We start from the raw sequence: 14,208 nt of genomic DNA, 5'->3' as shown, positions 1-14,208 counted from the left end.
TAATAAAAAATTGAACAAAATATTTTATTTACTTATAATTATTATTATTTGTACCTGTAGTTTACAATTAACTAGGTTTTTTGCAGGCCTCGTCTGGCTACCTCTATTTACCATTTAAATTTTATTTTTTATAAAATATAATTGTGTTAGACTTTTTGAACACATACATTTACGATTTATAATATATTGTTCTATGCTATATATCTTGAAATTACAATGAGATGCGAAATTTATCAACAAATTATGAGACACATTCACTTATTCTCCCGTTGTTGATATTATTAATTCCACGACATCTCCCTTGTTAATACTATTACGTTCACTATTACTTCGCTTACTGTTGTATCTTTGATTATTCCAGCTATTTTTATAGTTAAATTCACTATTATTATTAATTTTATCAAACTTATATACGAAGTATTTAAATAAATTGATGGGGCATATTCTGCACCCACTGACCGAGTCAACATATTGAGCAAGGTCAAAGCTAAAAGACAGCAAGTCAACATATTAACAGCCTAACCGACAAAGCCCCCGTTACTGTCACTTTGGTCTCGGCTCAAGAACTAGCCGGCCGAGAGGCATTTCGCGTACTCACATCCGGTCCCCTCAAGATAGAGTCAACTGTGCCCGCCGTCTGTATATGGGTCCCTCGGCCGAGGGTAAGACAGTCTTTCCACCTGCTACGCCACTTGGCCACTTGGCCACTACGTGACAAAAGGTGAAAGTCTATAAATACTCATCATCTCTCATTGAGAAACTAACTGGAATATCTGGTATAAACTCCCTTATCTCTCTACAATATACTTTGCCAAGTTAACACACAACTTATCTCTCTTAGTTTACTGACTTGAGCGTCGGAGTGAGTACGCTCGGTACCAAGCCGAGCCCTCAGTTTGTTCATCTTTACAGGAAAGAGTGAAAGGAAGAGACAAGCAACGACATCATCCTACAAGCTCAAGTGGTCACAATCCTGCTCCGGAATTACACCCAGAACAATTGGCGCCGTCTGTGGGGATAGATACTAAAAGCTAGTCACTTACAAAATAAGAAAAAAAAAAACCCATTCCGCGAGCTAAGAAGATGTCAAAGTAACAAGAAATTATGAGTGAAGGAACTGCATTCTTCCAGGATGACACGTTCCGTAATTCTGAGATCAGGCAGTCCCCCACCGGCCGAGTCACTGACACGGCGTATGGGATGCCGAAAGAGCCAGAAACACCGCTGCCTACCGACCAAGTCACAATCATGGGACATGTGGTCGATGCGGCCAAATTAAAACTATTCCTGGACCTGATGGGTGGTACGCCGGTCACCCCTGTCACGACGACGGGGACGGCAGCGCATCCACAGGTGACCAGGGCCCATAGAATGATCCCGAACAACTTGACCGGAGCGATACAAGGAGCTGGGCATACTAAAACGCCAGCAGAGCCCGTAGTGCCAGTAGCAGACCTGAGTCCTTCCCCCACTCGCGGGAGGACCGCGTCGCCGCGGCAACAACGAGGCCAGCCCCGAAGGAGTGAAAGAAGTCCGACTCACCAAAGTCGGACAAGAAGCCCTTCCCACCAGAGGGAGATAAGCCGGACTAAGGTTGCGAGGAGCCGATCGCCGCGTGTCATTCGACACGTGGTCAGACAGCCCCTCAGTGCCTATGTCCTCGAGATCCCTATGCCGACTAAGCTGAAGTTGCCGTCCTTATCATACAAAGGGGATAGCGACCCGACCGACCATGCCGAGGCTTTCGAGTTGTACATGTCGGTATGGGAGCAGCCTGATGAGGTGTGGTGCCGAGTCTTCCCAACGACCCTGCATGGAATGGCTCAGAGTTGGTACAAGGGGCTACCTAATGGCTCGGTATACTGTTATGCCGACCTGAGAGACAATTTCATAGCCCAGTATGCTTGCAACAAGAGAAGGGCCGTGGAAACCTCGGATCTCCTAACTATCCGACAGGGGGAGGACGAGTCCCTCCGAAGCTACGTGAAAAGATTCGACGCTAAGGTTCAGCAGATCCGTGAACTGAACACCGAACTGGCGGCCTTCGCACTGATGAAAGGCCTCCCGAAAGGCGAGTTCAAAAACGAGCTGATCAAGTGCGAAGACCTCAACTTAGACTCCGCCAGAAAGATGGCCGACCGAGCCGTAAAGGTGGAAGACTATCACAAAACCTGGGTAGGCCACAGTGAAGCTGGGCACCCAGAGAGGAAGTGCCGCCGGGACAACATAGATGAAGGTCGCCGTGACGGGAATAGGTCACGGCCTGAGAAATTTAATAGGAAACAGAACTCGGCGGGCGCCGGGGGGAGTTCGGGACCATACTACTGGAAGCGGTACAGTAGTCTCACCCCCCTGGTCGCCTCTCTAGCCGAGGTCTATACCCTAAGCAAGAATGATGGACAGAAGTGGACAAGGCCCCCCAAGGCAAGGGGGGACGGTGACGCAAGCCAGTTTTGCGAGTACCACGACCACACCGGCCATAAAACTGACAACTGCCGACATCTAAGGAACGCCATCGAAGAGCTAATCCGAAAGGGGGCCCTCAACAAGTATGTAGCTGGAGGCCCAGGAACAAGCGCCGACGGGGCGAATAGAAAATCCGTCTTTCAATGGATGGGAGTAATCCAGGTTGTCATCGGGGGCAACGAGAACGGTGGGTCAGCTAATGGGCACAAACGACACTTAAATGAGTTATACCAAGCCATCAACTTTGTGCCTAAAACAGCGATCCCCGCTTCCACCATCCCCGATGTAACCATTGGAAGGAAGGACTACGAGGGAGTCGTCGCCCCGCACAGCGACCCGCTTGTAGTCTACCTGGATATAGCCAACCACTTGATCAAGAGGTGCCTGATTGACACAGGCGCCTACACGAACATCATGTTCAGGGAGTGCTTTCTTAATCTCGGTCTGAAGATTGGAGAGCTGAGCCCCTGCATTAACCCGCTATACAGCTTCTCTGGGGCCGGCCTGGTACCCCTGGGGTCAATCAGACTGCCGGTGATGTTCGGCCAAGGGGATGCGGCTAAAAATGTTTTGTTTGAGTTCGTGGTTATCGATGGTTCGTCTGCTTACAATGTTCTCATAGGCCGGGTCACTTTGAGCGAGGCCGATGCAGTGATGTCCATCCGGGCCCTGACATTGATGTACGTCTCGGACCGGGAGGAAGCGCAAAAGCTCATCTCAAAGGACGAGAAAGATGAAATAGTCAACATCCAAGTGTCTGCCAGGGGGTGCAACATGCAATCCCTCAAAGTGGCGAAGAAATCAGAGAAAGGGAAGAGCCCATCCTTGCAGCAGGAGGGCGAACCGATGAATACCAATGTCGGCATGGTCGAAGGAGCCGAGACCGAGGAAGTGGAAATTGACCCAGAGCGCACCGTAACTGTCGGTGTTGACCTGGAGCCAAAATTCAGAGCTGATCTCCTAGACCTGCTGAGGAAGAACAAAGATGTCTTCGCATACTCAGCTGCCGAGATGTCAGGCGTGAGCCGGAAGGTGATCGTTCACAAGCTGAACGTACTCTCCACCGCTCGGCATGTCAAGTAGAAGATGAGGAACTCCTCGGCCGAGAAGGATGAGGCCATCAAAGCCGAAACAGACAAATTATTAGCGGCGGGCTTTATCATGCCTTATACTTACCCTGAGTGGCTAGCAAATGTTGTAATGGTGAGGAAATCATCAGGGGTGTGGAGGATGTGTGTTGATTTTACCAATCTTAATAAAGCGTGCCCTAAAGATTGTTATCCCTTGCCTCGAATAGATAGCTTAATTGACGCCAAGGCAGGCTACACTATGCTAAGCCTGCTAGACGCCTTCTCAGGGTATCATCAGGTATTCATGGTCGAGGAAGATATGCCTAACTGCGCATTCATCACCAGACACGGCACATTCATGTATAAAATGATGCCGTTCGGTTTGAAGAACGCTGGCGCAACTTACACTAGGTTGGTGGACAAAGTGTTCCGAAATCAAAAAGGGGAAAACATCGAGGCTTACGTCGACGATGCTATTGTAAAAAGCAAGTCTGACAGCGAGCACTTAGCCGATTTAGGCGAGAAATTTTTTTCACTAAGGAAATATAACATGAAGCTTAACCCAAAGAAATGTAACTTCAGTGTCCGAGCCGACAAGTTCCTCGGCGTGCTTGTCAGCGCCAGGGGAATTGATGCCAATTCGGAGAAAGTCCAAGCAATACTAGACCTGCCGGAGCCGAGAAATCGAAAAGAGGTTATGACGCTGACCGGAAGGATGGCGGCTCTCGCCCGCTTCATCTCTCGGTCGGCCGATAAGAGCACTCCGTTCTTTAAAGTGCTGAAGGGGAATAAAAACTTTAGCTGGGGGGAGGAACAGAGCACTGCTTTCAGGCAACTGAAAGCCCACCTTCTGACACTACCGACCCTGTCCAGGCCGACGCTGGGGGAGACACTATATCTATACTTAGCAGTTACCTTAGCCACGGTCAGTGCCGTAATCGTCAGGGAAGAAAACAAGCAGCAATACCCAGTTTACTTTATCAGCCATACACTGCTGGCCGCCGAAAGAAATTACCCACTAATCGAAAAGGCAGCCCTCGCCGTCGTCGTTGCCGCAAGGAAGCTGAAACCCTACTTCGACGCACATCCCATGACGGTCTTAACCGACCAGCCATTGGAGAAAACATTAGAAAGATTCGAACAATCCGACAGACTTATCAAATGGGCAGTGGAGCTCTGCGGCTTTGGCATTCAGTACAAACCGAGGCCTTCGATAAAGGGGCAAGCGCTTGCAGACTTCCTGGCCGAGTGCACCTATCAAGAAGAATCGCATCCCGGCGTGTGGGAAGTGTATAACGACGGGTCCTCCACGGCGAACAGCTCAGGAGCCGGCATCCTTATCATCAGCCCTAACGGAAACGAGTTTGAGTATGCCTTGAAGTTTACCTTCTCGGCCTCAAATAACGAATCCGAATACGAGGCGGTGATAACTGGAGTCGAGTTAGCTAGAGCTGCCGGGGCGGAGCATATTGTGTTGAAAACAGACTCGCTCTTAGTGACTAATCAAATCCGAGGAGAGTATGAGACTCGAGACGATGGGATGGTAAGGTACCTGGAGAGGGTAAAACCTGACACCTCAAAATTGAAATCTTTCCAAATACAGTGCATCCCCAGGTCTGAGAACAATCGAGCCGACGCTCTCTCAAAAATTGCCAGTTCAAGCATCAAGAATGTCAGTCGAACCGTGCTGGTGGATATCAGAAATGCTAAAAGCATCACTGAGACCGTCGGTATGGTGGACGACATCGAAGTCGAGACGACGTGGATGACTCCGATAATGAAATACAAGCTGACAAAAGGGTTGTCGGAGGACCGCAGTCTGTCTCGGAAGATAATAAGGATCGCTACAAGGTACTTAGTGTTCGAAGGAGAATTGTACAGAAGGTCCGTAATAAGACCACTCTTGAAATGTGTCGGCCCAGCCGACGCGGAGCTTATACTGACAGAGATTCACGAAGGCATCTGTGGACATCACATGGGGGCAAGAACGCTAGCCCACAAAGCTCTCCGAGCCGGCTACTTCTAGCCTACCATGCTGAAAGATTCCAGGGCAAAAACCAAGAAGTGCAAGAATTGTCAGATGCATGCTCCGGTAATACATGCACCTTCCCGAGACCTGCAACCAGTACTTAGTCCCCTACCATTTGCACAGTGGGGGATGGATTTATTGGGACCATTTCCGACGGCCTCCGGAGGAAGGAAGTACCTGATTGTCGCCGTTGACTACTTCACCAAATGGGTCGAGGCTGTCGCGGTACCTGCCAAGACCACGGCGGCCGTAAGAAAGGTGATTTGGGAGAACATCATAACTCGTTTTGGGTTACCCCAAGTCATTGTATTTGACCACGGCCGAGAGTTTTGGAGCGACATGGTGATGAATTGGTTGGAAGAGCTCGGTATCAAATTTGCATACTCCTCCGTCCGCCACCCTCGAGCAACGGGCAGGCGGAGGCGCCTAATAAAACAATGCGAACGGGTTGAAGAAGAAGGTTGAAGATCTAAAAGGAAGATGGGTGATGAACTACCGGCGCCCCTGTGGTCCCTTCGAACCACGGAGAAAGAAGCAACAGGGTACAGTCCATTCCACCTAGTCTATGGGTTTGAGGCCGTCCGCCAATTGAAGCGGCCGATGCCGACATTCGTAACGCAAACCTTTAACCCGTCGAAAATGAAGAAGGCACGAGAGCCTCCCTAGACCTGGTCGAAGAAAGTCGAGATACGGCACGGCTCAACTTGGCAGTATATCAAAACCGAATGAGAAGAGCCTACAACCGTAGGGTCCACAAAAGGGACTTGAGAGTAGGAGATCTAGTCCTGAGAAAGTCAGCCGCAACCAATAAAGGAAACATCCATGGTAAGATGACGGCCAACTGGGAGGGACCCTACAAAGTGGTTGAAGAAATGAGGCCGGGGACATACCGGCTGACAGACATGGAGGGTGTGCCTTTAATGAGCCATTGGAACACGAACAATCTTAGGAAATATTTCATATAACGGCGGAGGTGTCCGAGACCGTTGTGGGCACCCCAACGCGTGATTATATCTTATGAAGAGTGATCCAAGTTTTCCATCGAAATGCTTGTCCCCTCCGAAGTCGTACCAAAGTAGATGCCGCGGCCAAAGCCGGGCAGTCATTACCAAAGTAGACGCCACGGCCAAAGCCGGGCAGTCACTACAAATGCAGTTGATACTCGCGAAAGCGACCAACATGCTTAAGAACGTATAAGTACAGTTGAGAACGCAAATCTGACTGCCCCGGCCAATCCGGGAGTGGCAGAGGAAGCGATCAATATGTCTATAGATACGAGTGCAGTCGAGCCGTAACCTCGATTACCTCGTCCAAAGCCGGGAGCTACGGGGAAACGACCGATATGCTAACATGTTCACAACAGCAGTTGGGAAGCGCAAATCTGACCGCTCGGCCAGACCGGGAGTGGAGGAGGAAGCGACCGACATGCCAACATGTTTAAAAATGTTTAAGTACAGTTGAGATACGCAATCTAACTGCCTCGGCCAAGCCGAAGGTAAAACGAAAAAAAGCGCTCAATATGTTTAAAAACGTAAGAAGACAACTGAATGGAGGATGAGATCAAAGCCTCGGCCAAGCCGAAGGCAAATAAACAAACTTCATTAAAAATGTTTACAAGTGCGACAAAATAAAGTCGACGGCCGTCCCGATAAGGATAGCCTAAACTCAACCTACCAAAGTTTAACAAAAAAAGAGAAGGAACAACAAAAATTACAACATTCAGACTTGAAGCGCCAAAAGGATGGCAAGGAGGAAAGGCTCAAAAGTTGGCACCCGAACAGCTGAAGCTGTCCGAAAGGCCAGGTGAGTCTGGTGACGACCGCCCGTCTCCCTATGCTTGTTGCTGCTCGCCACCGGCAGCAGCAGCAGCATCACCATCGGTGGGCGGCTCAGAGGACGACTTGGCAGCTTCACGTGCCCTTGCCCTCTCAGCCTCCTCTCTAGCCTCCTTCACCTTGGCATCATGGGCCGCCTTGGCCGCAGCTTCCTAAGCTGCCTTCGCCGCCTTCGCCTCGGCCGCGGCCTTGGCCTCCTCAGCAGCCGCCTTCTCATCCAGAAGGCGGTCAAAATCTTGCCACGGAAAAGTGCCTTCAGGAAGGAGAGCCTTAATCGCATCCCTGGTAGCATCTTCAGCTTGGTCCCGGTACCGGGCGCACATTTCAGGGATGATGACGGTTTTCAGCATCTCAATATCCTTCTCCCTCTGAGCAAGGACAGCCTTTGTGCCCTTCTGTTCCTTCGCCTCGACCGAATGCAGGGTCTTCCATCTTTCCCTCTGCTCAACCATGGCCTTATAACCGCCCTCAAATTTGTTTCTCTCCTCCCGCAGCTTAGCGGCATCAGCCAACGCAGACTCAACCTTAGCTCTCTCGGCCAGGACCACCTTCTCAGCGTCCTCCTTAAGCTTTCGCTCAGCGAGGAAGTCCTTCATGGTGGCCAGGAAGTCCTTCTTCGTCTTCTCGGCCTCCGCCTTAGAAGCGGCAAGCTCAAGCCTAAGCCGTTCGAGCGTAGAGGCAGTTTGAGCCACGAGCTTTTCTTGCTCGAGAAGATGAGTGCCGGCAACTTCAGCCCACTTCACTAGCCTTTTGGCCAACCTTATGCCGTCCGCCCTGAGCTGAACGAAGGAAGCCTTCTCGGAAGAGGAGTCGGCGGCGACATTTTTGTCGCCCGTCTGCACATGCTGCTTCTCCCATTGCCGTTCGGTGAGAACAATAGCTGGCGACGGCTGATCTATAAAAAACCCAGACAAAGCGTCCATGTCAACATTCATCGACATATCAGAAAGCCTGTCATCAGGAATACATAAGGAACCTGCTAAATCCGAGCCATGGGTTAGATCCGTACCAGTCTTGGCCTTCTTGGATTGAGGGCCGACTGACCCCTTCTCTTTCCCTGCCTCGGTAACAGCAGCAGCAGGCGTTGTTTCCTTCCTCTTATGAGAAAGAGGAGGACCCTCCAGAATGGTGACGTCCTCGTCAACATTGGCGACCACCTTATCCTTTTGAACTACGGGGATTGGAGAGGTTGACGTCGTAGCCGCCGCTGCTTTTGGTCTCCGGCGCGACACGTTACCGCCAATCTCTGCCTGAGTCGCCCCCACATCCATTGCTTTCAACGCCTGCTCCATGAGTTCGTGCGGGGCCAGTTTGCGATCACGCGGCGCGGCCTTGGGGTGCAGTTCAACAACTCTCCTGTCCTGGTCAAGCCCCAACTTGTTTAGGATGGAGACAGAGAGATCCCGGCCAAATCGATCTGCAAGAAACAAAGTCAACAGTTAAGCGAAAAAAGTAAACCGAGGCTCAAACATCGAAGCATAAAAGCAAAGGAGGGCCTCATACCGACCCCACTCACCCTGGCTGAGGGCCGGTATGAGGCCGACGTGGCAAAGCGGCTCGTCTTGAAGGACGATCTGCGTCGGAGGCATCCATCCCTTCGGCGTGCCATCCTTCTCAGCCTCGAACATGCTCATGGCCCGCACTTCGTCGTCTTTAAGATAGACCTTCTTGGCGTCCATCTTAATCTTGTTACGGGAGACATATCTTTCATGCTCCCCCTTACTCTCACAGCGCAAATTGACACGGCGCTGGAAGGACCGGGGCAGTGGATAGTCCTCCGGCACCTCGACATATACCCACCGCCCCTTCCAGTCTTTGCAAGATGTCAACTTGGAAACGGTCACATAACCCGGTTCCGTCTGCACGCTGTACCACCCCATGACGCCTTGGGTAGACAACCGAAGATGGTGGAGCCGGCGGAAAAGGTTCACCGTTGGGACCTCCCCCTTAAACAGACAAAACCACACGAAGCCAATAATCGTCCTAATGGCCAACGGGTGCAGTTGTGCCACGGCGACATTCATGGCCTTGATTATGGCCGCGACGCGTTCATGAAGAGGAACACGGAGCCCATACTCCAGATGCCTAATATACACGCCTATACAGCCTTCGGGAGGGCAAATGACTGCCTGATCACCCTCAGGGACAATAATTCTATACCCCCTGCCGAAGGAGTAATGGTCTTCAAAAAGTTCAGGCCCGGAGACACTAGCGAACTTGTTCGTCCAAACACGATCGGGTTTAATCGAGCAGGCTTCGCCGTGCCACAAGTAATGCGGCCTCTCTGAATCAGATTGGGTCTTTTCCTCCACATCATCATCAAAATCCTCCAAAAATTTCTCATCAATTTCAGGAGAAGGCGACTTGCGACCCCCGAACCCTACCGGGGTGACAACCAGTGGCTCCTGTTCATCAGGATGCGGCGGTTTGCCCCCCGGGGTTGAGGTACTAGCCGGAGCGTCAGCAGCAGACATGGTGGCAAACGAATACTTAACAAATAAAAGTTGGGGAAGAATTTGTTTTTACCTTGAAATAAAGTGTTACGCCGAGTAACGCTTCGAAAATTAGAGAGAGAAAGAAACTCTTCGAAAACTAGAGAGAGAAATTTTTTCTTGAAAATGAAATTTGTACGACAAAATGAGGGGCACACTGCTCTATTTATAGAGCAAAGCCCATTCAGTGGACCAATCAGAGCAAAGCCCATGAAACGTCCACCAATCAAAACCAGGCCACGTGTCAAGCATGCAACCGCAAAATGTTAATCGACATCTTCTTCAACACGCTTCTTGGTATTTACTTGCCAACGGCCAGCTGATCAACCAGGCTTGGCAGCACCGGCCAGGGGCAATCAAAAGCACACGGCACTCCCAACCTTGGTCTCGGCCAGCGCTATTTTCTTTTCCACATTCGATGTCCATTACACAACCATGTGGAAGGGGGATATGGTACGGCCTGAACAGGACCAAGCCGAGGAAGAAGTTCGACATACGCAGAATACGCTCAACACGCATCGAAGGTCCATACCACGGCATAGACTACGCTGGGGGCAAATTGATGGGGCATATTCTGCACCCACTGACCGAGTCAACATATTGAACAAGGTCAAAGCTAAAAGACAGCAAGTCAACATATTAACAGCCTAACCGACAAAGCCTGTCGGCTGTCACTGGGTCTCGGCCCAAGAACTAGCCGGCCGAGAGGCATTTCCGCGTACTCACATCCAGTCCCCTCGGCATGGAGTCAACCAGGCCTGCCGGCCTGTCATGGGTCCCTCGGCCGAGGGTAAGACAGTCTTTCCACCGGCTACGCCACTTCGCCACTTGGCCACTACGTGACAAAAGGTGAAAGTCTATAAATACTCATCATCTCTCATTAAGAAACTAACTGGAATATCTGGTATAAACTCCCTTATCTCTCTACAATATACTTTGCCAAGTTAACACACAACTTATCTCTCTAAGTTTACTGACTTGAGCGTCGGAGTGAGTACGCTCGGTACCAAGCCGAGCCCTCAGTTTGTTCACCTTTACAGGAAAGAGTGAAAGGAAGAGACAAGCAACGACATCACCTTTAAACCGAATTGTTAGCTAGTTTTTCATACTTTCTCCATTGTTCCTACTGTTACTTTTATAACATTTGTTTCACTACTGTTACTTTCACTACTCCCGCCATCAATATTTTTTTTAACTACTTAATACTATTAATTTCACTATTCTCATTCTTGCTACTATGACTTTCACTATTCTGGCTTTTATTAGTGTTACTCTTACCACTCAAATATATGATATCATATTTATTACATGAACTATTACTACAATTATTTTCACTATTTATTGAGTTATTTGCTAGTTACACAATTTTATCAAGCATATATATTTAAATAAATTTATCAAATTTTTGTTAATTTTTTTTGCTTAATTTTATCATATTAAATATTATATTAGTTTATTATCTAAATGTATTAGAGTTATATATTTAAATAATTACGAAATATTATACTAAAATAATATTAGTCTGATACTCCGTATGATATATTAGACTAAAATAAGTATTATATGGACCTATATTATATATTTAATTAGACTGTCAAATTCGGCTTGACCCGATCCGACTCGTTTTTCAGGGTCAAGACCGAAACTTTTGACCCGACAGCCCGTTTGACCCGCACTTGAAACGACTCGTTATTTTAGGGTCGAGACACTACTCGAATGGATCGTTGGGTCGAAGATAAATCAAGAATTTTATTAAAATATTAATATTTATATATTATATTTGGAAAAATAGTTAAAAAATTATTTTTTTTATCATTCAAATATTTTTACATTTTTAGAAGAATATTTTTTTGATTAAAAAAATCGTTAAATAAAGGCGATATGTATATTGGAGATACATTAAATGTAAATATTGGTACAAGTAATAATAACCATAAGTAAATAAAATATTTTGTTCAATTTTTTCCAAGTGCATTTAACTAACTCAGCAAATACATTACATTGAATATAAACTAAAAGTATATATTTAATAATAGTTATTATAGGTAAATATTATTATAACTCAGATTTTACACATACATATAACAATAGATTTACAAGTTTAATAAAGAGATTGATGTGTTACAATGGTAATAGCAAATATATGTGAACCAAGAGGTCACGAGACTTATCAATTACATTTTGGAGTTTTGACACTTCTTTAATCCAATGAACTAGAATAAGTAACAACTTAACTAGACATGTAAAATTACTAACTTAATCCTAAACTAACCACCTAAGATTTAGCTTAACTAGACATGTAAAATTATTAACCTAATCCTAAACTAACCACCTAAGGTTAAGTCTTCCTAAAACTAGAAGAAAAAGTATTCTCAACATATAAATAAAAATAAAAATATGCCTGGGAAAGTAAGCAAGTACGTTGGATTGAAGCACTTGTGGTCGTTCATAATTCACGATTAAATAATGGATAAAGGTGGCGGTGACGGTGGCGGCAGTGGTGGTGGAGCACGGAGGTTCCGCTTTTTACGAGGTTATAACTTCTCCCTTTAGTTCTGCAAAATTTAGGAATTGGTTTTTTTTGGGTGACGGGGTAATTTGTAGCCGCTAACTTCAGTGCGTACTAGTAAACCCTCGGGCGGAATTGAGACCTTGGGAGTTTTAGCCACTAGACTACCCTTGCGGGCGGAATTGTTTATTGTTAATCGTCATTAAATTGCCTGGTGATTTTCCTCAAATTGCTTTTTTTTTTTTTTTTTTTTTTTTTTTTTTTTTTTTTAAGTTTTTGTAACCTATAGTGTAAAACCGTCTTACAAGAGACGAATTGTCTGATGATTAGCCTTATGCCCTTACAAGACTATGAAGTTTGAAATTCTCTTTCATGATGGAAATTCGAGTTTTTGAGTTTTTAGAATCGTCCATCAAAGTTGTTGTATTTGTAATTAGATGAAACCCTAATTGAATGAATGAATAGTTCGTCACGTTTTACATAATGAATAGTAATATCTTCGTATGTGGTTCTCGTTGAGAGGGCCATTCCTTTATTGGATTCTATATAAAAGAATTGTCATTTTTCTTGGGATAATGCCAAATTTAGAATCATAGTAATATCTTCATCGGTAATTCTCTTATACAACGATGTCGTGTATCTTCATATATGGTTTTCGTTGGAAGGACCATTCCTTGTTTGGATTCTATAAAAAGACGGGTTATGTATTTTTTTTTTTTTTTTTTTTTTTTTGGTACGGGGGTTATGTATTAATGTGACATGGACATTACAATACAATTGAAAAAACGTACCATGCAACTCTATGATTTTATTGGCTCTTAAATTATAAAGAGATATGTCCTGGCCGACCTAGATTTTAGATTTTGGTGTAGCAGAAAAAAAAAAAAATATCAATAAGTCTCTTAAGAGGATATATCCGTATCCGTCTTAAGATAAAACGAGTCAAAGAATCAACGACTTCCATAGATATCGCACGTTTCACTACCTTTCTTCGACATTCGTTTAACCATTCAAGTTTGAATGTCTTACTAATTTGAACATTGGCAAATTTATTATTGAAAAATCAAAATATACTGAGTACTATTATAGAAGTTTAAGACGGTTTGACATTTTTATGCAGTTTACTTAAAGTACTCTATTATTGTTGTTTTATACTCACTCCATGACTCCATACCACACCAAAAGTAACCGTTGATTTTTGGCATTATTTATGATCGTAGGAAATCTTTGATATTATTCTTAATCTATGAGACAAAATATAGTCATGTGAGATCTTGTTAGATTTATCTTGAAGTTACTCTATGTTTGAATTATTGCACAATTTATTATTGTCTTTGTTGTACAATGATCTAAAATCTAATCTAAATTCAGTACATTACATTACATTTGCACCAAATCACATTTAGTCAATAACGCTCCCACCTCATATTCTTTTTGAATTGCCAAGTTTATTTTACGATTTACACCACCATGCTTGTAATTCTTGTATGTTCTCTGTGTTTAGTAACGTCTTTCTCGGCCTCTTTTGTTCGCAATAATCACCCAAAATCCTTTTCCTATGTTAGCTTATTACAGTTTACACCATGCTTGTAATTCTTATATGTTTTCTATCATCTAATGCAGGACGTGTTGTATCGTCACTCGAGCATCCGTATTCCCCTTTCACCTTGTGAAAGACCCCTCAAGTAAAAATGGGTATTGGTTTTGCCACTAAATTTTGTGCCTAATGCGTCCTGTCTTCTTATTGTGTTCATGGATTCATGTATAAAATATTCTGAGCTCTTTACACCTATACAGTGAGGACAAT

Source organism: Silene latifolia, chromosome 11 (genome assembly GCF_048544455.1).
Source record: "Silene latifolia isolate original U9 population chromosome 11, ASM4854445v1, whole genome shotgun sequence".
Lineage (NCBI taxonomy): Eukaryota > Viridiplantae > Streptophyta > Magnoliopsida > Caryophyllales > Caryophyllaceae > Silene > Silene latifolia.
The sequence above is the reverse complement of the archived record's forward strand: the minus strand, read 5'-3'. Positions refer to the sequence as shown.